Raw genomic sequence first — 25675 nt, 5'->3', positions numbered from 1 at the left:
TAAGTGAGCAAGCTGTAGATCTGGGAAGTGCGCTGAGCTGTCTCAATTTTTCCCTCCTCGGGAATGTACAGCTGGAGGGGATTCTTGATTCAAAAGAGCAAAGGTGACATTGTGTGCGTTGCAATGGGATGATCAATGGAGCCTGTAGGGACATGCAGGAGAAATCTGCAAAATGTTCATCTCCATCCCAAATGGTTTGCAGCCTATCCAGTTTTAAGTTTACAGTAGCATTCTAAAGACACATGGAATTTGAGGAGTCATATTTAAATGAACTTCATATTTCTTTTAGAGTTCACAATTTAGAAGGTCCATTTCATCAGAATTGACTCCAAAAGGCTATCTGTAGAAACATAAAGTGAAAGTTCTTTTCTTTTAATTTCCAGAGTTAGAATCCTTTATTTTTTTTCAAAAAGTATTAAATGTATTAGAGTGACATTGGTTGGTAAAATTATATAGGTTTCAGGTGTACAATTTTATAATACTTCTATTACTACCTTCTTGATCCATAATTTCTATATTCACTTTTAAGAATCTAATGTATTGATACAGAACTCTTCGCTTTTTATATGCCCTTTAGCATAAACCTCATAATACTGTGAATATTCATGGATGAATAGATGGATCAATTAAAAATTATTATACATTGCTTAAAATTAATGATCAGACAAGGTATCTGTGAAATTTCATTAGATTTTTTAAATTTATATGTTCATGCCCTTTTTAAGGTTTATAGGGCTTAATTTTAAATCATATAATTTCAAGTGTATATGACATATAACTTCAAATATCTACATTATATATACGATTGCAAATATCTACATTATATATACAATTGCAAATATATGTACATTTGAAAACTTTGTAGACATTAGCTAGGCTAATACTTCCTAGAGATATCTTTGAGTCATGACATTGGCACAAAATATCAAATGGCATTGTTCATTCCGAGCAGAATCACGCTGGTATTCAAAGGTTGATTCATACAACACTACTTGCTATAGATTTGTTTGGTGGGTTCAGAATAAATCTGGGAATAAGGATAGGGTTGATAATGATAAAGATTTCTTAGTAAATAGTCTTGAAGCAGTTCAGTACCTTAGGGAAAAAACAATTTCAAACTTCCAAGAGCTTCTCTGCAGCTGGGAAAGTAAATTCATATAAAAACTTTTTCATGGTTAACTCCAGAACACGAAGGCTGGCCCTCTACGCTGCACTGACTCATGTCTTACCCGGAGGGACAGATTCCCATCTCTGTTGAGATGCGCCTGCCAGGATTTCCTGTGCAGAGACAGAATAGCTATTGCCTTTGTTGGCAATTCTAATCACAGAGTAAGGAGACTGTATGTCTTTAAGGGTTTAGGTTTTCATCTTTAATTATAGTTGGTTAACCATGGTCTTCATTGTTCCCTTCTCAAAGTTCAATCATTTGAATACCCACTTTATAATTATTGCCATTTTCATGTACCATTGTAATGTTGATATATTTCATTAAATAGATCACTTTGTAAATCAATTAACTTAAAAATAAACTTTTTGTCACTACTATAAATGGAAAGTCAGTGCCACAGGCCACAGATCAAACATAACTGTAAAATTACACACAAAGAAAACAAAGCAATGTTATTAATTTCTACTAGGTACTGTCATCTGCCCAAGTCTCTGTGCTTCAGATCTGTTCATTGCACATTTTAAAAAATAAAAAAATATTTATTCAACAATGAAATGTTCGCTCTCTTCAATGTAAGATTACCCGTGTCTGCGAAGTTAAAGAATAGGACCACCAGAATGACTCACTCACCTTCACTTAATCAGGATGACCAGAAGAGATAGAAAAGAAGTGAGCTTATGTAGTGTTATTTCATACAGTCTCACACTGTTCTTTCAAATCATCTTGTATATTCACAAAACAATGTGAGTGTACCTAAAATCCTGGGCACCATCAGTGGTGAGGCACCCCATATCTTGGGAAACACTGCTCTATAACAAAGTAAGAATTTCAGCATAGAAATGGAAGTGGCAATAATGAAGTTGCCGAATGTATTTTTCTCATTTCCTAGGATGCTAGCTAGCATCATTCCATAACTAGTTCTGAGTTGCATTGAGACAGATAAGTTCAAATGTTCATAAATTTAATATTCAGAAAGTAGAATTAACTCTGACTAACTTTAAGATATATATACACATATAATGATTTCATCTTAATTATTTTGTATATCTATACTCCATACTTTTTGAAAATAAATATGGTATCTTTATATAATATGTACCTACTGTACAGAATACATATGATTATTAAAAGAGTAGCTCTTTACTGAAATGCAGTGTCTATATTTTTAGGTAATTAGTGACTGCTATTCTTAGTAGGTGTTTTGTTGGCATATTTTGTTGGTGTTTATTCCTTTAATTTCAATAGTGAATGGAGATTAAAAATATGGCTGGGAGACCCTGGTAAATACATAGCAGTGGGTTCAGTAAACCAGCTGTTAGGTTAGAAAGCAAAGTGTTTTTGAGTAAACCAGGTTCTTTGGATTCCAGTCCCAGATCTACCGCTTAATTATTGTGTAACTTTGCTCAAGTTAGTCAGTCTTTTTGTTCCATTTTTTTCAGTGGTAAAGTAACAACTATAATAGTGTCTACCTCATTTTTTTACTTAAAAAATTAATACAAAGAATAGGGGTGTCCAACTCATTTTCACCAGGGGCCACATTGGCCTCGCGGTTGCCTTCAAGGGGCCAAATGCAATTTTAGGGCTGTATAATGTAACTACTCCTTAACTAGGGGCAAGGAGCTCAGCACTGCCACCAGGTAGAAACAAGGTGCTGGGCCAGATAAAACAAGCTGGAGGGCTGGATTCAGCCCGTGGGCCTTGTGTTTGCCACCACCCCCCTGCCCCGCCTCTGAGGTAGAATGTGTGGAACAGTACCTGGCATTCAGTGAACATTCAAAAACATTAGCTGACATTACTGCTGCCAGTGCTCCTATTCACAGTAGATGCCATTTGCTATGATGACAGATGAGAAAAATGACAGCACAAAATACCACACATCTCCATGGAAACGGTAATCTTTGTCATCCCATTACTGTCACATTTTAGTGAGCCTAAGCAGTGGGCAATTTAGGCTCAACAAAAAAAAAAGTTCCAGGTTTTGAGAATTGCCTTCACGCGAGTTCAAGCTTTCCTGATGGCACTACATAGTATGGAGGGGATGTTATTCCTGGTGGAGCTGGAGCACCACTCGGGGCCCAGGGCTGTCGGCGGCACTGAGCTTTACAACGGGAGCAGGACACCGGAACTTGGAGAGCCTAGTCTGGAGGCCTGCCATTGGGGTGATTAAAAGCTTGTAAAATAAGATCTATGGGGGAAGGCTAAAGAAATTTGGACTGTTTACCCTGGAGAAGAGAAGACTTAAGAGTGATTTAATGCTGTTATTGAAGTGTAAGAGGGTTCTTTTTCAGAGTCTCATGGTGAGCTTCTCCATAGCTTTCCTGAGTCCAAACAGAGGGAAGTGGGCTGACATTGAAGCACAAAGGATTTAGGGTAGGTGAGAAAGCTTTTTAATGTTGTTTTTTTTTTAATCTGAAAGGAAGGCTGTGTGAGTTTTTTCCAGAGGTGTTGATAATGTCATCTAGAACGGTTAGGTCAGGTCCTGTGTGAGGCATGGTGGTGGGATATGTGGCTGGAGAACACACCCTCTAAATCAGTAAAGGGCTGGCCCACCGGACTCTCAGAAATTGCTGCTGTAGTAAGAGAGCAACTCTTTCCATCAGGAAGAACATAAGGAGAACCAAATAGTGAAGCCCACAAAGGAGGTCTGAAACCCAGGTTTATTAAGTAGAAATACAAACCTATCAGTCCTGGAGACTATGGCTCTGAATTCAAGTCATGGCTTACTGTGTTTTCCCCTGGATCCTTCTAGAAGTTTTCCGTGTTGTGAATCTAGAAATTTGAGAATATTTAACAAGTTTTCACTGAACAACCTCTATGTGGCAGTAACTGCGCCAAGTTCTAAGGATTTTTATAAAACAAGTAAGATTCACTCTTTGCCTTCCAGAAGCCCAGACTCTAGGTAGGTGAGGCAGCACGTAAAAGGGCAATGAGCACAGTGCAGTGCAGCGTTAGTGCCTCAGGAGCGTTTTGCTCGGGGATCCTAGAGGATAGTGCCTCATTGGGTCAGGGCCGTTTCCAGTGGGGTGGTCCTTAAGGTAAATATAAAAGATGAGTAGGAGACACCTGACAGATTTAAAAACAAAGGGACAACATTGAAGGAGATTCCAGGCATTAAGGAGCAGCATGTGCAAAGACATGAAGGTATAGGGAAGAATGCGCTGGTTAATGGGGTCACTGTGTGTCTAGAACCGCTCTGTTAGTGCAGCAGTCCCTAACCACATGTGGCCCGTGAGCACTTGAAATGTGGTATCCAAATTGAGATGTGCTTTAAGTGTAACGTACACACAGATTTCAAAGACTTAGTTCAAGAAAGAATATATTTCACAAATTTTTAAAAATTTATTATGTGTTGAAATAATAATATTTTAGATATATTGAGTTAAAATATGTCACTAAAACTCATTTCACCCATTTCGTTTTACTTTTTTTTAATGTGGTTGGTAGAAAAATTTAAATTACACATATGGCTCACATTGGTGGTTTGCATTATATTTCTGTTGGAATCGCCTGGTCTAGAATATAAGGTTTTGGAAGAAGTAAGGGAAGTGGTGGGAGATGAAGCTGGAGAAGTGTCCATGAATCAGATTACTGCAGAACAGTAGACTTAGAATCCACTTTTTTGCTGTTTGCTACACTGTGACCTATTAAACATATAGATACATAGATACACAAACATGAGCATACATGGACACATGAAAAAACTGAAAAAGTTCACAACTTTACTCTTCTGTGTTGCCATGCACTCTGATATTATCTATTCTGTTCTGTTTCATATTCTTTTTTTAAAAGATTTTATTTATTCATCTTTAGAGGGGAACGGAAGGAGAGAATGGGAGAAATATCAATGTATGGTTGCTTCTCGGGAGTCCCCTGCTGGGAACTGGCCTGCAACCCAGGCATGTGCCCTGACTGGGAATTGAACCGAGATTGTGTGGTTCACAGGCCCGCACTCAATTCACTGAGCTACACCAGCCAGGGTATTTCATATTCTTTTAATGCTTGTTAAAACCTAATAAACTGATCTACTGATCAAAATCTACTAATGGGCCATAATTTACAGTTTTAAAAACACTAAATTACAATCTTATCTCCTAATCTGAGTTTTATCCTTTAGTTACTAAAATGTTTTTCTCACTATTGTGATATTATTGGATTTATCCTTAGAATTTGTCTATGTGTGTAGGATGTATTGGGTAAAAGTGAGGAGATGACCAGAATGCAGACATAGATCTTTCCATGAGAAGGGTCAGGAATCTTTAAACCACAGCCATGGCATTGGTGGTAAAGAGAAGAGAGTCCGTAAAAAGATGGGGAACAGAAAGAAGAAGCTGTTTAAAGGTGTATTGATTTGAGATTTGGTGAGGAATTGGATGTGGAAGAGGAGAGCATAGGAGTCTACAGCTGAGTCTTTGGTTTCTGGTTTTGAATAATGAGATGTAGGTGGTGATAAGGAAACCATTTGCAGTATAAGGAAACTTAATAGAGCCAGTTTGGGGAAGGTGAGGAGTTCAGGTTTAGAAATACTGATTGGCGATGTTTACTTGACATTTAGAGTAAACCACTGAGCAAAATCATCAGTGTTTAGCTTACATATGAGACTGAAAGTATAAATGGATGATCCAAGGAGCGTGTGCGGAGTGAAGAGACGAAGGAAGAGAACTGAATTCTGAAGACTATGAACACGTAAAATGCCAGGAGAGCCATCAACAGGACAGGGTAGGAGAGCATGGTCCCATAAAGCCAAGGAGGAGAGAGTATCAAGAAGGAGTGGACACATAGTCATTCTACAGAATGGCCAGTGGTTGGAAAGGCTTGTCTGACTTGATGTAGGAACGTATTGATAAGAAATGCTTCCATAGAGGCAGAGCAGGGCCTTGCATTTGGTTGAAAAACTAAAAGAAAAAGAAGAGAGATGATAGACTGTTACATAGTTTTTCAAGAATTTTGGCTGGGGAGGGAATTTGACATGAAGAGAGAGAAAGAGAGAGGTAAAGAATAAGAAAGCATAACAAACCAGAAGAATGGAGAGGGTGGAAGATGCAACTTTGACCAAGTGTTTTGGCCATTATTAATATTATTTTAAGGAGAGAAAGATTTGAGTATTTTTCTAAGCTGAACTAAATGAGCCTGTGGAAAAGGAGAATTTGAAGACCAATCATGGAAGAGGATAATGAAGCAAAGCCCCCCAGGAGAGAAAGGGGTGTTATTGTAAATTAAGCAGTGGATTCACTCTAGCTAAATGAAGAGTGAAGTTAGGACTAGATAGCAAGAAAAATGAGAATGGGATGTTTGTGGGGATGTATGATGGACTGTTGAGAAGAATAGAAGAACCTCACCCCCACTCTGGGCATCAGACACTCTGAACAGTGGTGGCATTAGGTACAGAGATGTGCCTTTCTTCACAGGACCCATAGCTTAGGTTCAGAGGTGGAGAAGAAAGGATGAGTGTCATGTCTGAGCTATAGTACCTGAGCTAGACAGGGTAAGAAGGAAGGCAAACCAAGAAGAGAAGTGAGGGGGTCATGGGACTAAAGACCTTACTGAGGTCAAAGATGAAGTCTTTTCAGCCCTGGCCATTGTGGCTCAGTTGGTAGGAATGTCATCCCAAAACTAAAGGGTTGTAGGTTTGATTCTCCTTCCACACACGCATGGTGGGAGGCAACCGATCTATATTTCTCTCTCACATCAATGTTTCTCTCTCTCCATTCCTCTCTCTCTAAAAGTAATGTAAGAAAAAAGGTGTGTTTGGAATAAAAAAGGAAAAAAACCAGAATGGACAGGAGATTGTAGTCAGGGTTTAAGATTTTAAGGTCCATTTTCTGAGATAGAGGCTTTATGGAGAATTGCATGTACTCAAGTTGATAATAATCCCATGAAAACAAGTGGGCGGGACATAGAAACTATAATATTTTTCTGATTGATATTTTCAGGACTAAAATATTTAAAGTTTTGGTAACTCCAGAGATGTGAGCACCTTAGAATTTATTTGGTTAAGGAGAAATGTGTGTGTATGTCTGTGTCTGTCTGTCTGTGTGCTTCTCATTCTGTCCAGATACTTGGAATGAAAGAAACCCCTGCCTTGTACAGAAGATCTCCATGGTGAAGACATAGTGAACGATAGTTCAGGATTTGTTTAAAATATAAGTAATTGGTAGTGTTATTTTTATAAATTCTCAAAAATTACAAGTACTTTGTAAATTACTGGAATATTATAAAGATGTAAGGAATGTTAATAGACTCAGAGAGCAGTAGCGATAAACCTAGTAGCAGGTACAATTTGTCAATTGCATTCTAATTTAATTCACTCGCCTAGCAGAGCACAGATGAACAAGTGAATGGAGTTTTGTCAAGAAGTGTTTCTATATCTGAGCGTTTGTTTCCTCAGAAGAAGTAGGTCACCGTTGTAAGCATGTGCCCGTACCTCAGAGTGCAGCCAGTGAATTAGTTGATATAGTCTGTGTTCTAGGATAACTCACTCTGAGAGCTTGGGAGTCAGTGCAGGAGATCTGGTGATGGTGCTGAATAGTGAGACTCATCAGTTTCGGTTCCTATGTGCTCCTTGCTAGAACCTGATCCTCAACTTCTCCATTTGAGAAAAACAAAAAGCAAACAAACAAACAAAAAACCCTCTTTTGAGTTCTGTTTTAATATAGAACAGTCTTAACAGTTCCAAGTCCTTGACAGTGCCAGAAGCTTCCTAAGCCTCTTAACTATTCTGGCAACTGTGAGAAAGAGAACATTGCCCCTCACATTGCCAAGCTTGTGTTTTCTGGGTGGTCCAAAAGCCATGGCCTTGGGAATCTCACTTTTGTGCTGTTTTTGTCATTTTTGTCTTGTTTTTCAGAGAAATGATAGTTGCAAAAGAAAAAAAAGGACTCAGTGAAGGCTTCCTGAGTATTTTTTATTTCTTTCAATGGCAACTGGTAGATTTTATGTTTTTAGTTACTGATGTGCAAAGCATGATTTCAGTCACTTTGCTGAATTTGCAACAACAGGTATATAGTAAATGTCACCCTCAAATGCAAGTTGCAATAGAATGAACCAAGCCTGGAGTGTTACACTGTTAGATAATTTGCCCCAATTTTATAGAGGTTCCTGGGTTTTCATATGAGGAACTAAGTCCTACAGCTCTTGGCCCATTCTTCAAAACTAACACACTGTGCTCGTATAACATGAAAGCTGTGCACAGTAACTCAGCCAGAGTGTGTTTTGTTTTTGTTTTTAAAGTAAAGAATGTTATTTTCCACCTTACAAATGATATGCCTTAAACATTGGTCATCAAGTAGATCCCTCAGAGTCAATATTGCTCAGCCAGGAAAAAATAAAAATCTTAGACTATTTGTATGTTCATCCGGATAATTATATAAAGTCCAGTTTTCTCGGAAAGGTTGGTAGCTAGTAGGTTGACAATTTTCAGTGCCTGCTAGGGGCTAAGAAGGGTAATGAATAAAGCAGCTCCCCAGTTCAGTCCTCTGGCTTACCCAGTATCCTTTCTCTTTTCTGAAGACAAAGGAATATTTTTCCTTTCTGGGACAAAATGTATTTGTTACCCCTTTGCAACTTCAGGCCAACAGAAAGGAAAATTTTGTGTGCTGTTCAGTTCAGTGTTTGTTCCCTGCTTAGGAACGGAGATAATGAAGGTAATATGTAGATCATTGCCTCCTGGGGAAATTAATAGACTTGTCATCACAGTCACTGTTATCTTCATCAGTGAAGTGTACTTAAGTTCATTCCATTGTAAGAGGCATGGGGTAGGCAAATCTTGCCTGTTGCCATGTTATTTGTTCTTCTAAATTTTCAGATTCCTTGGAATTTGTGGATTAAATATACTCATCCTTAACATCTTGAAGGTAACCCACAAAGTCCATGGCAAACAATTCATTACTTAAATTTGTGCATTGTGTGGAGAAGGGCGATTCAGAGCCATGGGCTCCCAGAGTGATGAACATTGCCATCCCCACTGGTTTTGCTGCCTTCTACTCAGTTGTGTGAAGTCTTTTTGAAGAATTCCTTTATAAATCAGTGTAGGTGATATTCAGAGGCCCATTAAGATCTAATGGGTTCATGTGTATTTTTCATTTGTATTTCGCACAAAGGAAATTACCTGCCAGAGTGCTATTTGCAACCGGAGTGTTGTCATGTCCAGAAGCAGCACAGTTCTGAAGAATACAATTGTTCCTGAGTAAAAAATAGGAATGCTTCACCCATAACTAAATTACGCTGTTGTATTTTGAAACTATGCATGCATTTTTGATGCACACGGGACTGTACAAAGATGAGAGACAACACGGTATACTTGAAAAAGCCCTGGCAAGGAACTAAAGAGAATGAATGCTGATTTCAACTAAGTGAATGAACTTAAGGTAGTCATTAGCTCATAGGGTCTGGTTGTGCCATTTGCTAAATAAGGTAGTCTTAGTTATAACTTCAGATTATATTTGGGTGCTAAGAATTCTACGTCAGAAGCCTCAAGCTCTATTTTAGGTTAGTGCTCTAAGAGGTGGCTTGACAAAGGAGGCAGCACTACCCTGTTTCATTCCTGGCTCATAAAATGCTGAATTTCTAACATTAAAAGAGGTGAGGGTGTAGGAAGAAGAAGGCTCATTTATTTCTTAGTGACTGGCATAAGTTTTTAGGTTCCTTTTGCATTTCTTGGAGCATCTCAGAATTCCCTAAACTTTGAGCATTGGGGCCAGGAGATTAAAAACAAAGTTCCCTCATATTGGTGCAGATCCCAGGTGCCCACCAGCTGACCCATGCCACACATGTTCTGTTGAGAGACAACCTGGCTTTCCTTTTGGGTTAATAAACAACTTCTGAAATCCCTAGGGTCATTTCCTTTTCTAAAACTATAAACACAATGCAGGAAGCACCATCCAGGATGTCCATGGGCTGCCAGAAAATGTGATGCTTGGGGTGGCGATGCTTGAAAATAGATGTGACATAGCAGAGAAACAAAGAGAGTGCTCACCAGCAGTTGTAGGTGTGGGGCGAAGGGCGCTGTGGGCCTTTTGGAGGCCATGTTTCATGCACTGCCCTTGAACTTGACTTGCAGGCTCTGGAGTTCATCTCTGAGCTCTGATGGTTCCTGCTCTGGTGCTTGCATTGCACAAACTCAAATTCCTTATGTTCTCCAGGGGTCTTCTATGTTTTCACAAGAAAGGTTCAAAGTGGCAATTAGCTTCCTTCATCTATAAGCCTTCTTTTGCCTCTTACTTTGGTTATAATTTTTTTTCTGGTCATAAATTTTTGGCAAATTTATTTATTTGTCCATTTTATTGACGACTTTTTGTGTTCTCCATCTTCAGAGAGGAATACCGTTCAGCCTGGCAGAATAAATTTATTTGACATGAATGTACATTCCTTCTTTCCCTTCCTCTGTGACTTCCTTCCTTTATAAAAGTTCTGAGACAAAAATGTACTTCCCTCTGAGCCCTGAACTAATGTCTTTACTATGGTAGTAATTGACATTTGTATCATTTCTTACTTATTCTAATTAAAATATTGCCATTGCCATAGTTGTAACTAAACATTAAATAAGACTCCTCTAACATGAAGAAGTATGTCTGGTACCCTTGTATGCATGGAAAAAAAAAACTGCACCTAACCTGAGGTCACAGTCAGTGTCCAAAAGTTTTATTTGATGCAAAAAGCCATGACAGTTTGACCTTCATAGGAGCCTCTAAGCATTTAGGGCCCATGCTACCTTACCTCATCCTTCTCAAACTGTGCAGTTTAATTATTGTATGATAAAACTGGTTTAATGTGTTTGGTTTGAAGAAGCCAGTTTCAATATAAAGATTTTATAAATGTCAACTACTATATTACTTTATAGCCCACCAAAATCATAAAGTTTTGGCATATACCCTCACTGATTGCACTGATTATTTAAGAAAAAGATACTTTCATATCTAAAGGAAGAAAAGGCAAAATCATAGCCAGCATCAGAAAATGGAGTAGGGAAAGAGAGCAACGTCCTTGGCTGCAAACCCACCTGGGAGGCCTGTGCAACCCCATCAGGAGCCCACGGCTCTACAGTGCTGACCCAGCCTTTGAGGTAGTTGGTTCCAAGCTGAGGGCTGAGTTAATATGGGAAGTTCCCGCTGAGGGCATCCTGTGCATATAAAAGGTGCTGATAGAATATTTATTGATCAAGCTATTAATTAAGCCCAAAGAGAACTAAATTGGCACTCAGTCCATCTGAATTTCAAGGGAAGTAGTATAATGTTTACACAAATAAACTGACCTAAGTTATGAGCAAATAGAAATGTTGCACAATGTAAACATCACCTCAAGTTGAATCTGAACTCAAGTATGAGGATATTAGTTTTTCTCTTTTATTAGGTTTTGTTTAAATGCCTTCAAAACAAAGTCTGTTCTCATGGCTTGGCTTTTTATTTATATTTTCCCCCTTTCTTTGTGTGAATGGCTGAGTCCTAATGCAATCATTGCTTAAGGTAAAAAAAACCTAGGATATTGTATAAAATTTAGGCTATGGCATGGTGATGTGCTACCAAATTAATATATTATTCTGCACATATGATTGAGAGCTTTCCATAGGCTGGTATTGGGCAGACACAGGTAAACAATACCAACACAGTCCATATCTTTAAAGAGCTTAAAGCTTGTAGGAAAAGGTAAGTAAATATATGCAGACATGGGTACAAGTGGTTGTAAGTGCTATGACAGAAATGGTGGGCACACAGTGATAAAAGTTAGTGCCTAGATGTGGTGATCAGGAAAGGCCTCTCTGAGGAGCTGGGAGTTAGGCAGAGTCTTGCAAAAGGATTGGATGTAGCCTGTGTTTGGAAATGAGTGCGTTGACACGTGTTCCAGTGAGAGGATGGGACATTGTGAGGGCTCTGAGAGGCATGTACTGGCAACTAAGATTGGTAGCATAGCTACATCACATGAGCAAGGATGTGAAGTTGATTGCTGGGAGATCGAATTTTGTTGAGTGAATTGAGAGCCTTTATGTGTGTGGTAAGCAGCTGGAGATATGTGCATTGTTGAATATCACTTTTGATAATGGGTGGAGTGTGGATTGGCAGAGAGTAGGAAGGAAATACAGGGGTAGTGAGGAAGCTTTTGCCCTAGTCCAGGTGAACTATTCCATGACAGTACTGATGGACAGGAGTGGCTAGGGGCTTGGGTAGAAAGGAGAATCGATTAGAAGTACATATTGCCAGTTATAAAAGTAATCATGGGATGTGAAGTATGCCATTGGGAATATAGTCAATGATATTCTAAGTGGCTATGGTGTCAGATGGGTACTAGACTTATCGGGATGATCATTCCATAAGTTATACAAATGTCTAGTCACTATGCTGTATACCTGAAACTAACATAATATTATATATCAACTATAATTGAAAAATAAACAAATATTAATAAAAAAGACATACCGGGAAAACATTTGATAGATTAACTATGGGGGATGAAGAAAAGAGAGAAATACGGAGTGACTCCCAGTTTCCTGATATTTAAATGCTGGTGACATTTACTGATATGAAAAGTGTGAAAGGGAAGCAGTCTAGGAGGAGGAGGAGGATAGAGAATCAGTCGCCTATTGTGGACAAGTGCAATTTCACATGCCCATGAACTGTCCACATGGAGGTATAAAATGGCTGTTTGCATATGAAAGTCTGAACTTCACAGGAGAAATTTGGGATAAATACTGTAGTTATTAATATGCAGATGACAGTCAAAGCCATGGAAAGAAAGAGAGGGCAAAGAGCAAAGATACAAAGACCCAGAGGCAAGGCCTGGCTTCTTCCACATTAGGTCAAGTAGAAGAGGAGGAGGAGATTGCAACAGAGACAGCAGCAGCAGCCAGAGAGCGAGGAGAACTAAAAGACAGTGGTATCATGCAAGTCAATAGCAGAAAGTGTTTTGTGATTTTAGAGAGGGGGTGGCAATATCGTGATAAGGAGTCCCATGACTGAAAAAAAATTCCTTATATTTTACGTTATGAAGTCAGTCACAGGGACCTTGCTGAGCGGTTTCAAAGAGGGGAATGGTGGTCAGAGGCCAGAGGGGAGGGGCTGAGGAGTAAATGGGAGGTGGGGAAGTACAGACATCAGGTAAATCCACCTTTGTGAGAAGATGAATTATGAAGAAAAGCCAAGAAATGAAAAAATATAGCTGAGAAGTAGTAAGGGACCCAGGGAGGATTTTTAAAATGTGTTTGCCTTCGGTAGCTAAACTGTGGTACATCCAGACAGTGGAATATTATTAAGCACCAAAAAGAAGTGAGCTATCAAGCCATGGAAAGACTTAAAGGAACCTTAAAGGCATATTAGTAAGTGAAAGAAGCCTATCTAAGAAGGCTACATTCTGTAAAAGCCAAAACTGTAAAGACAGTAAAATGACCAGTGGTTTTAAGGTGGGGGATTTCAGTGCTCACTCGAGGCTGTAGAGATCCCTGGAACCCCTCTCTCTGTTGGGAGGGACTAGGCTCAGCATCCCAGCACTTCCCACCAAACAAGTCCTCTCCTTACAGTGCATTCTCAGTCTTTTACTACCACCTTCAGAGATGTGCGGTGTCTAAATGTCGTGCAATCACTTTCACTCTTTTCTTTGAAGACTTGCATTGTGGTTAACACTTCACTTTGGAGTTTTTGGTTTAATCATTTCCTGGCATCTCATGTTAAAGTTCCAATTTTATATCCTTTATAGTCACCTCTTCATATAACATTTTAAGTGAGCTTTGGCAGATAACAGGCTCACCATGATGGAGAGCATCCAGATTTTGATTTTGTAGGCAAGTAGGGAAGACACAGGAGAGTTGGATGTTTCCAAAGAGATGACTTTGTGGAGGAGCTTAGGATCCCAGCTGGAGAATAAGAATGATTGAAGACAGGAGAATTCTTCCTGGATGTGAGGAAGTGAATGCATTAAAGGTCACAAGGAGGTTGAAGAATATTGTGGTGGACTTGACCAGATAAGCTAGTAAGAGGGGAGGTGGTGGTTAGTGCAGATTGTTTACTGTTGATGGTACAGGCCAAAGGGTGACCATAGGAGGCATGGCGGAGACAGAATTGAGAAAAAGGTGGTCAAGTAATAAGAAGCCAGAGTGATGAATGGCTCATCTTCAGACTGTTGCAGTCATGTGATTGCTGTGCTGGAAGTAAATAGGAAGACTGAATCAGAAGTGAACATCCTGAGTGAACAGAGGTAGTAGCCACAAAGTTGGTACAAACACCAAAGAGGTATGGGGTGGAGGATAAACTATTATTTACATGATGTGAGGCTTAAAGGAGCATTGGCTTTTGTAAGACTGAAGGGGGGGAATGATAGAAGTGAAACCAGAGGTGGCAGGGAGATACCAACAAGATGCCTCTGGAGAAATATTTTAAGATGCCATTATGCCTTACAAATTGTGAAATGAGTATACAAAACAAGAGAAAAAGGTCCACTGTAGTAGAAAGGGCATGGATGTAGCCAGGAAACCAGATGACTACAAATGATGCTGTTTCTGCCAATAACTGGCTGTGTGTGATCTGGGACAAGTCAGTTAGCCCTGAATGTCCAAACCTTAGGCTGAAAGAGCAGCCTACAAAGCATTTTCATAGTCAAGTTTGTTATCATTTTGTAGGAGTAACTACCCTATGTGTTACACTCTATTTTCTCCTTTTGATAATTAGGAAATTAAGGTACTGAAGCATTAACTGGTTTACCACAGAGATGGGATTACACTTGAATGCAGGTATTTTGGTTCCAAGTCATGCGCCATCCATTTCCATTCTATGGCCATTCTGTTACCTTTCACTCTAGATCCAGCAATGCCCCCCTGGATTAGTAAAATTTGTCTTTGAGTGAAAAAATGTATATCTTTATAATGTTAGCCCATAAAATTTCATGTTTAGCTGAAGTTTAAAAATACCTGTTAATGATAGAACTGAAGAGCGTTATGCTAAGTGAAATAAGCCAGACAGTGAAAGAGAAATACCATATGATCTCACCTGTAAGTGGAATCTAATCAACAAAATAAACAAGCGAGCTAAATAGAACCAGAAACATTGAAATAAAGAACAAACTGACAATAACTAGAGGGAAGGTAGAAAAGGATGATGGGGGAAACCAGGGGAAGGTCCATCAAGGAACATGTGTAAAGGACACATGGACAAAACCAAAGGGGGAAAGTTTGAGGGTGGGAGGCAGGGATGAAAATGGAGACAACTGCACTTGAACAACAATAAAAAAATGTAAAAGTATTTAAATTTTTTAAATAAAAATACATATTCATATTTAATGTATTTGTGAGTCACACTTTTTATAGTAATGATTTACCTGCTGATATAATACCTATGTTTAAATAAAAAGGAATCTTGTGCCTTGCACACATAGATTACTTGATATCTTGAACTTATCCCTCTCATGGGAAAAAGGAAAACTTCATACAACTTGTTCATATTTCTGCAGCTTGCAACTTTGAGTGTGAAGGACTTTGGGAAATCTAGTCTATTGGAATTCGTGGGCAGAGAATTAATGTGGTTCCAGAGTAGACACTGCTCTTCTAATTCTGAAGAGTGCTGAGATGCCAGCCAATCTAGTGCCCATGGCTGCATGCCCCAAAATATACTTACTACTGTTTTTTCTACATTTACTTATGCTTTGTGGTGAGAAGAATATCTTTTTTTCAGACTGTAACATGAATTCCTTTCCATTTTTTTCTGCCTTATATTGCTCTCACTTTATAAAACATTCCCAATCTTTAAGAACTGTTAACCATCCCACAACTGACCTTGCACACCATAGTACTCAGTAGTCCTATTAAACATTTAACAAGACTTCATGAAAATTGTATACAGGTGGATCAGAGCAAAACTCCTTAAAATCAGTATATCTGAATGACATATTTTTGCATATTTTCTTAGATTCAGTGCATTTGTCATTAGATTGAGCCCATCTTAAAGCAGCTAAAATAAGAAGTAGAATTAAAAAATGAAGAAACTACTTTATCATTTTGTTCCTATCTCTTCCAAACTGAAGAGCAAAAATAAAATTCCTGATTTTTGTTTATTTGCATTTTTATGTAATTTTAATCACCTCATATTTTAAAATTATGAAACATTATTTAAGTGATATCTGCATATTTTAACCAATTCTAATTCAGTGAAGAAAAACTATACATCTGTGAAAATACAAGTGTATACTTGTCATGGATAAACTCTAGGTAAACTCTGGATGCACTTACTGCATAAGTACAAGATTAAGATTATTGAAGGGTTTATTATATGGTAAAGTTTATAAAATGAATAACATTATATGTTAAACTGCTTTTACTGTCTTATGATATAAATCACTCTTTTAAAATACATTCATTGGAGAATTTTGAAACAAAAACATAATATGAGTAAGCACATTTTCAATTTTAGTTAATTTAATGTTGGAATTGAGTTCACATTTTTTAGGACAGTAGGCTTGTGTAAGGGCACAGAAATACCTTTATTATGTCAAATAACATATAAAGAAGAAAGAGGATAAAACTGAATATGTGCTCATTGTAAGTTTTGAAGAAAGAGAAAAATGCATGCACACCAAGGTGGAGATTTTCAGTTTGATTAGTTCTGTTTACCTAGAGGAACCCCCCATTTTCAGCTTTGTAAGCATGCCTAAGACACACTCCAGCTTTCCTGGCCCACTCTTTAAGCCTCCCCAGAGCAGATGACCCTCAAAGTTGCTCACAAAGCACTGTGCCTCCGTCTCTTTTCTACAAGGTCTCTTGCTGTAGGCTCAAGCAGATGTTGGACTTGTTTTTCCAATGTCCCTCTGCTCTCCGAGGTGAAGAGGTGGCAAAAGAAGAGGAGAAAGGAAAGAGATAGAGAAGGGAGAGAAAGTGATTCAAGGAGCAAGAAAGAGTGTTAGATACCCATTATCTACCCAAATTTTTAAATCACTAAGGACATGGGAACATTGTGATAACAAAGGTAGAAGAGCCCATAATTAGTAGTGAAAACCAGTGCAATCACTTGCAAATGAAAATGTGTCACAAATTATATTGCCAGGAACTTGGACTTCGGTGCCATCAAATACTAAGCAAAATATTATCAGTTAATGGTTGAATAAATTGAGAAAGTAAATGCATGTTTTTATGACAGTCATGTTTTATATAGACAAGTATATGTAACATAAGACTTGAGACCAATAAAAAAACATTTTTCAGGGGGATTTGGGGCCAAATATGAAATATTGTATTTTTTAGTTCAGCTGCTATTCAAGTCAATATATGAAGTCCTCAGAACCACTGAAACAATGATATTCTGAGGAGCCTGTGAGAATCTGAAAGACCTGCAAAAAATAAAACTCGACCACCAAATTATACCATAAACAAAAATAAACTCAAGATAGATAAAAGGCTTAAATATAAGTCACAACACCATGAAAGTCCTAGAGGAGAGCATAGGCGGGAAAATCTCAGATACTCCACGAAGCAATATTTTCACTGATATGTCCCCTAGAGCAAGAGACATAAAGGAAAGAATAAACAAATGGAACTCCATCAAAAAAAAAAAAAAGCTTCTGCATGGCTAAAGAAAACATCAGCAAAATGAAAAGGGAACCAACTGTGTGAGAAAACATATTTGCAAATGATACCTTGGACAAGGCTTTGATCTCTAAAATATATAAAGAACTCATATGATTCAACACTAGGAAGACAAACAATCCAATTAAAAAATGGGCAAAGGACTGAACAGACGCATCTCCAAGGAGGACATAGAGGGGGTCCAGAGACATATGAAAAGATGCTCAGCATCCCTAGTTATTAGAGAGATACAAATTAAAACCATAATGAGATACCACTTCATACTGGTCAGAATGGCCATCATAAACAAATCAACAAACAAGTGTTGGAGAGGTTGTGGAGAAGAGGGAACCCTAGAGCACTGTTGGTGGGAATGCAGACTGGTGCAGCCACAGTGGAAAACAATATGAAATTCCTCAGAAAACTAAAAATGGATCTGCCTTTTGACCCAGCAATTCCACTGCTGGGACTATTCCCTAAGAATCCTGAAACACCAATCCAAAAGAACCTATGCATCCCAATGTTCATAGCAGCACAATTTATAATAGCCAAGTGTTGGAAGCAACCTAAGTGCCCATTAGTTAAAAAAAAAAAAACTATGGTACATTTACACAATGGAATACTATGTAGCAGAAAGGAAGAAGGACCTTCTATCCTTCATGACCTCATGGATGGATCTGGAAAGCATTATGCTAAGTGAAATAAGCCAGGCAGTGAAAGACAAATACCATATGATCTCACCTGTAAGTGGAACCTAATCAATAAAACAAACAAGTGAGCAAAATATAACCAGAGTCATTGAAATAAAGAACAAAGTGACAGTAACCAGAGGGGAGGGGGAAGGGGATGATGGAGAGAAAGTGGGAAGGGTTGTCAAGGAACGTGTATAAAGGATACATGGATAAAGCCAAAGTGGGGGTAGGATAGGAGATGGGGATGGCTGGGATGGGGGGGAGTGACAGGGGAGAAATGGAGACAATGGTACTTGAGCAACAATAAAAAATATTTTAGAAAAAGAATTGGAAAGAAAATGGTAACTGTAGGTTCAGGCGCTTTGAAAGCGGATTTTCCTTGTGTTACTGTAAGTCTCAAGAACTCTGAGAAGATATCTTAAGAGACTCTTCTAAAACTCTCTAAAGTCATTGAAGATGAGAGTTATTGTGCTAGGACATTTTTCAGTGCCACAGAGATTATGCTTTTCTGGATAAAAATGCCCATAAGCTTCACTAGGGCATACATCACCCAAGAAAAATCCATGTCTGGTTTTAATGTTGATATTTAGCCTTTGGCTTGGTTCAAATGCTGTAGGTAATTTCAGGCTTAAATCCTCACTTGTGTAAAGCGCTGAAAATCTCACAGCACTTAAGAGTTATATGAAAGACAGACCTACAGTCATCTGGAATTCTCATTTTAAACCTGGTGCAACCAGGGCTCTTTATGAGAATCAATTTGCTGTTTTGTGCCTGCTATTTAGAGTTGCGTGAATAACCTTGTCCATAAGATATTCATTTGAAACCATGTTTCTGGATATTTGGAATAACATGTAAATATTTTCCTGACATTAAGGTTAATTTCTCCTCCCACTCAAATACAACATTCTTGCTTTAACCCTAATATTTGGGTCATCCATTCTTCTTTTGGAGTGTCAACTACCTTAGACAGTGATTCCGAATTCTCTGTACTCAGAGAATTCTGCATGGGAGTGACTAAAAAATGGAATAAAGCATTCTGAAAATTAAGGGACACCAATGAATATATTTACCATGGAAAAATACTTGCTTCTGATTCCTAAGGAGACTTTACTCTTCCCATTTTCTATGAGTAACCCCCACCCTGCTTCCCTAACCATTTCACAGAAATGGTTCCAATACCTTGCTTTTGCTAATCCCAGGAGTCCTTTGATGTTGTTTGTTAATTTATTGATGATAGCCATTCTGACAGGTGTGATGTGATATCATATTGTATTATTTTATTGAATTTATCGGGATTACATTGGTTAATTACATAGGCTTCAACTGTACCACTATATAATTAACGTCATCTGTACATTGTATTGTGTCTACCATGTATTTTCTATTCTTCCATTGCCATTTCCCTTTTACCCCCTTCTACTGGGCCCCACCCGCTCCCCTCTGGTAGTCACTGTGCTGGTGCCTGGATCTATGAGGTGTTTTCTGTTTTGTTTAACCCCTTCCCACATTTCACCCACTCCCACTCTCGCTCCCACCCCCATGGACACCTGTTAGTCTGTTCTCTGTGTCACTGAGTCTGTTTCTACTTTGTTTGGTTATTTTGTTCATTGGATTTCACACATGAGTGAAATCATAAGGTATTTGTCTTTCTCTGAGTGGCTTATTTCACTTAACTTAATACCCTCTAGGTCCATCATGTTGTCATGAAAGGTAAGATTTCCTTCTTTTTATGACTGAGTAGTATTCCATTGTGTAATCCCCTCATATACTGATGAGCCCATAGACTGCTTCCAAATCTTGGCTATTGTAAATGCCTCTGCTATGAATACGGTCTTTTGAATGAGTGTTTTGAGTTTCTTTGAATATATTCTCTGAAGTGGAATTGTTGAGTCATAAGACAATTCCATTATTAATTTTTTGAGGAAATTCCAAACAGTTTTCCACAGTGGCTACACCAATCTGCACTCTCGCCAACAGTGCACCTATGTTCCCTTTTCTATTCATCCTCGCCAACACTTGTTATTTGTTGAGTTATTGATAATAGCCATTCTGACCGGTGTGAGGTGGTATCTCATTGTGGTTTTAATTTGCATTTCTCTGGTGAATAGTGATGTTGAGTATTTTTTTCATATGTGTATTGGTCATTTGTATGTCTTCTTTGGAGAAGTGTCTATTCAGGTCCTTTGCCCATTTTTTTATTGGATTTTTTTTCATGTTGAGTTGTATAAGTTCTTTATAAATTTTGGATATTAGCCCCTAATCCAATGTATCATTAGAAAATATGTTCTCCCTTTCAATTGGTGGTTTCTTTTGCTGTGCAAATACTTTTCAGTTCAATGTAGTCCTATTTGTTTATTTTCTTTCATTTCCCTTGCCCCAGGAGTTCTATAAATAAATAAATACACACACACACACACATACAAGAAATATCTTGGGATTTACTGCCTATGTTTCCTTATAGAATTTTTATGGTTTCAGATCTTACATTTAAGTCTTTAATCCATTTTGAGTTTATTTTTGTGTGTGGTATAAGGAGGTGGCCTAGTTTCATTTTTGGCTTATATTTATCCAATTTTCTCAACATCATTTGTTGAATAGACTATCTTTACCCCATTGTACATCTTGCCTTCTTTGTCAAATATTAATTGACTTTAAAGGCATGAGTTTATTTTGGGGCTTTCTGTTCTGTTCCATTGATCTATACACCTACTCTTATGCCACTGCCAATCTGTTTTGATTACAACAGCCTTCTAGTATAGTTTGATATCTGGAGGTAGTGATACCTCCACCTGACAGTGTTCTTCTTTCTCAAGATTGCTGAGGCTATTGGAGATCTTTTGTCATTTCATATAAATATTTGGAGTGTGTGTTCTAGTTTTTGGAAATACACCACTGATATTTTTATAGGAATTGTATTGCATCTATTTATAGATTGCTTTGGGTAGCATGGATATTTTAATTATGTTAATTTTTTCTATCCATAAACACAGCATGTGCTTCCACTTATTTGTATCTTCCTCAGTTTCCTATTTTTTTTTCAGTTTCCTTCTTTAGTATTTTATAATTTCCTGAGTACAACTCTTTACATACTTGGTTAAATTTATTCCTAAGCATCTTTTTCTTTATCTTTTTTTGCAATTGTAAATGGGATTGTTTTCTTAGTTTCTCTTTCTGATAGTTCATTATTGGTATATAAAAATGCCATTGATTTCTGAATATTGATTTTGTATCCTGCTACTTTACTGGATTAATTTATCAGTTCTAGAAGTTTTTTTTGGTGGCGCATTTAGGGTTGTCTGTGTACAGTATCATGTTATTTGCATATAATGGCAACTTTACTTCTTCCTTTCTCATTTACAGGCCTTTTAGTTCTCTTTCTTGTCTGATTGCTGTGGCTAGAACTTCCAGTACTAGTTGAATAAGAATGGCGAAAGCAGATATCTGTGTCTTATTCCTGATCTTAAGGAGCACTTAGTTTTTGCCCAATGAGTATGGTATTGGTGTTTGGTTTGTCATATATAGCCCTTATTATGCTGAACTATGTTTCATCTAGTCCCACTTTGTTGAGACTTATCTGACAACACTACTTCTCATACAGATTAGGTGAATGTGGTCAGCTCTTCATCGTTAGGTCAGGAGTCAGTGATGTGGTCCTAGCTTCTCATTAGTGTTCAATTCATAAACACATTGAAGTTATGAAGAAAATTGGTTAATTACAGTATACAGCTCAAGCTGTCTCCCTCACTCACTTATCCCATTCTCCTTTTCTCCCTCCTCCTGCTTTCCTTTCTTCCTTCTAAGTACCAAACACTGTTCTAGGTGTTGGAGATACAGGAGTGAACAAAAAATACAAGAATCTTTGCCATCATGTAATTTATATCATCAAGGGATGAGGCAGAAATATACACAAGTAAAAATATGTATCTTGTCAGGGGATGATAAAAATAAATCAGGCAAGGATAATGGGGAGTGAAGGGAGAAGAGGACTAAAGTTATAAGTCAGGTAGTTCCCTAAGTGTCTACCAATAACGTGATATTTGAGCAAACCATGCAGCGTCTGGAGTAAGAGTGTTCAAAGCTGGGGAAACAGCACCTGTCCATATGCTAAGCCAGAAGGATGCTGGTGTGTCTGAGAAAGAGCAATGAGGTGGTGAGACTGGGATGGAATGAGAGGAAATTAATAAAAAATATGTTAATGGAGGGCCTGATTATATAGGACATTGTAGACTTTGCTTTTACTCTGAATAAGATGTGAACCCTCTGGAAACAATAGAAGAACTAATGCCCAGACTGCATGGGTTTGATTTCCAGCTTTACCTCCTACTAGCTGTGTGACCTTGGGCACAATACTCAACTTTTCTTGACCTCAGTAGCCTCCTCTGCAAATAAGGATGATGATAGTACCTTTTTCATAGAGTCATGTTGTTGAAATGAGTTAATATAAGTAAAATACTTTGTATAGTCCCTGATATATTATAAGCATTCTGTAAGTGTTAAGTAGTTGGTTGGCCTTTGGAATCACTAGTTGCTGTTTAAAGAAGTTGCTACAGGGGGATCAGGGGCAGAATCAGGGACAGCACTTAGGAGACTATTTGTGTAATGCAGGCAAGAGATGACAAAAGTTTACACCAGGGCAGTAGGAGGGGAGGTGGTAAGAACTGGTTAGATTATGCATGTGGTTTGAAAGTAGACTCAATGAGATCAGCTGTGAGATTGGATGTAAAGTGGGAGAGGAAGAGCAGAGTGAAGGAGGCTCCAGGCTTTTGCCCTCAGCAAACTATCATTTACCAGAAGGGAAGAAGAATATGTGAGAAACTATTTTGGGGGGAGGCAGATGGGAAATTCCCTTTATAGGCACATTAAGTTTGATGTGCCTATTGGTCATCTAAGTGGAGTTGAGTGGGCAGAGGCTGCATTCATTACTTAGTAAAGCAGGCATCTTGTGGAGTCTGGACTGATGGAAGAGTGGATCTCCCCAGGGAAGAGGAAAGCCTGCAAGCATTTGGGAGCTGCAATTAGTTTGAAGGAATAGAGCCTAACCTTAAATAAAACACAGTGACCAACCAATCGAATTCTATTGCCTGTGGTTGGTACAAAGGAACTTACAATGAATAAAAAAAACAAACAAACAGCCAAAATCAATTTCTTTAAGAGTCATCACATAGCCCTAAATCTCATTAAAAGTTAGATCAGAATCTCCCTAATACTGCCTCTCTGAATTCCATGACTGTAATAACTGCATTCTTCTACCTTCTGATTTATTGTTGTAAAAATAAAAAGACATTATTAAATATTAAGATAAGAACTTGTACTGTACACTCTGATACAAAGCATATTAAATACAATCTTAAATGATTGGTAACTATGTTCCTGAATTAATTTATTTGTACTTTAGAAAGCTTTTAAATGACTTTATACAATAAGAAAAGCTATTGTTGATTAAAATGCTGCTTACAATACTTTCTGTAAAAAGTTGGGAATTGGCCCTTAATTAGTGGTGACTATGTTATATTTTAATTTTTTATGTTTCAGCTTTATCTTTTTTATTTTATTTAAAGCACTTTAAAAACATTGACTATATTTTTCATATTCAGGACTTAGGATTTTGATATCTTACAATTGTTAATTGCTTGCAATTTTAAGAAAACTCAAACTCTAGCCTGTTATATAACTCCATAATCATCACCCAGTCAAAATTCTCATGGAGTTGAATTAATTTTGTTACTAGATATTTAATTCTTGCCTTGTTTAATTTAGATTAGATAATGCAGGCCCCAGCTTGTGGGGTCTGGGACATTGTGGATGAGATGAGACAAATTCACATGGGCTACTGAACCCTATGGAGGACAAGGGACGGCATGGCCATTCTCTCAAGAGGAGAAAAAGCCTTGGCCCTTGCCTTGGCAAGCTTTTATTGCTTTTCTGGTCACATGACATGATGGGCCTCATTTACTATGCACAGGTTCACTTTAGGTGGTTACATTTTACAGAAAACAAAGGAAAGGATGACACTAATCACATCACAGAAAAAGGATATTTGCAAATGCAAAGGGAAAAGTGGTTGGACTGGTTATAGTCATCCTTGGAAGGTTTAGCACAGACTTTAGGAAATTACAGTAAGCACTTTCTACTTCAATTCAGGGTGAGGGAGTTTTAGCAAAAAGCAAGTCTCATAGTGGCCTAGATACAATGCAGGACTGATTCCCCACGGGAGAACCTATCCATGGGTGTGTGTCCTATGAATCTCCAAGTGGGAGCTGGGCCCATGCCACACAGAACAGTATCTTATAATTAGACACTTTGCTGTTTAAACTTTATTATTTTGCTTTTTTCTCATCATGCACTATAGTTCATTTCAGTCATAACCTTCTCTTCAATCCCTCCTGGAATATGTTTAAAAAAACCCAAAAGACTCTTGACCCTAAATTGTTTTACACTTAAGTTCATCTCAAGACACTGTCTTCAGGAAAATTTTAGCAAAGTATATTTAGCAGTGGGTATATGTTATAGAAGAAACACACTTTTTTAACTTAAAATATTTTTAAAGCAATTAAGTTTGTGCATGGAATAATTCTTGAATTGATGAACCATAGATTGGAAATATCCACATGTTTGGATTGGAAATATCCATATGTTTAGCTAATTTTTAATGAAGAATTGGGAGTTAGTTAAAGAGGAAAAATATGAAAGTGGTGAGTTCTACGAATTAGCCTGAAGTCACATAAATATCTATGATAGGAACCTATGAACAAAATAAACTAGCAAAATAGAACCAGAGGCATGGAAACAAGGAACAGACAGTGAACAGAGGGGAGGGGGAAGGAAGATAAATATGGAAAGAAGGGAAAAGGACTTAGTCAAGGAACATTTATGAATGACCCATAGACAAGGACAATGGTGTAGGGATAGACTGTGGGAGCAGTGTGTGGGCTGGAGAGAGGAGGTTAAAGGAGGAAAAATTGGGAAACTCTAATAAAATAACAAAAAAATATGTAATAAATAAAATAACATTTTTATGCATGTTTTTATAAAACATACCTTCTTATTAATAAATGTAGAACTATATGTTATATAGTTTTAGACTTACATTTTAGGATAGAAAATTTAAAGTGATGTAATGGTACAGCTGCTTTGGAAAATGGTATGACAGTATAAAAAAACTTAAATATAGAATTACTATATAACCTAGCAATCTGTCTGAATATATATCCAAAATAATTGAAAGTAGGGATTCAAATAAATGCTTATACACCCATATTCACAACAGCATTATTCACAATAGCCAAG

This window comes from Sturnira hondurensis, unplaced genomic scaffold (assembly GCF_014824575.4).
Source record: "Sturnira hondurensis isolate 20B ecotype Veracruz unplaced genomic scaffold, ASM1482457v3 Scaffold0013559, whole genome shotgun sequence".
Classification (NCBI taxonomy): Eukaryota; Metazoa; Chordata; class Mammalia; order Chiroptera; family Phyllostomidae; genus Sturnira; species Sturnira hondurensis.
The sequence above is the reverse complement of the archived record's forward strand: the minus strand, read 5'-3'. Positions refer to the sequence as shown.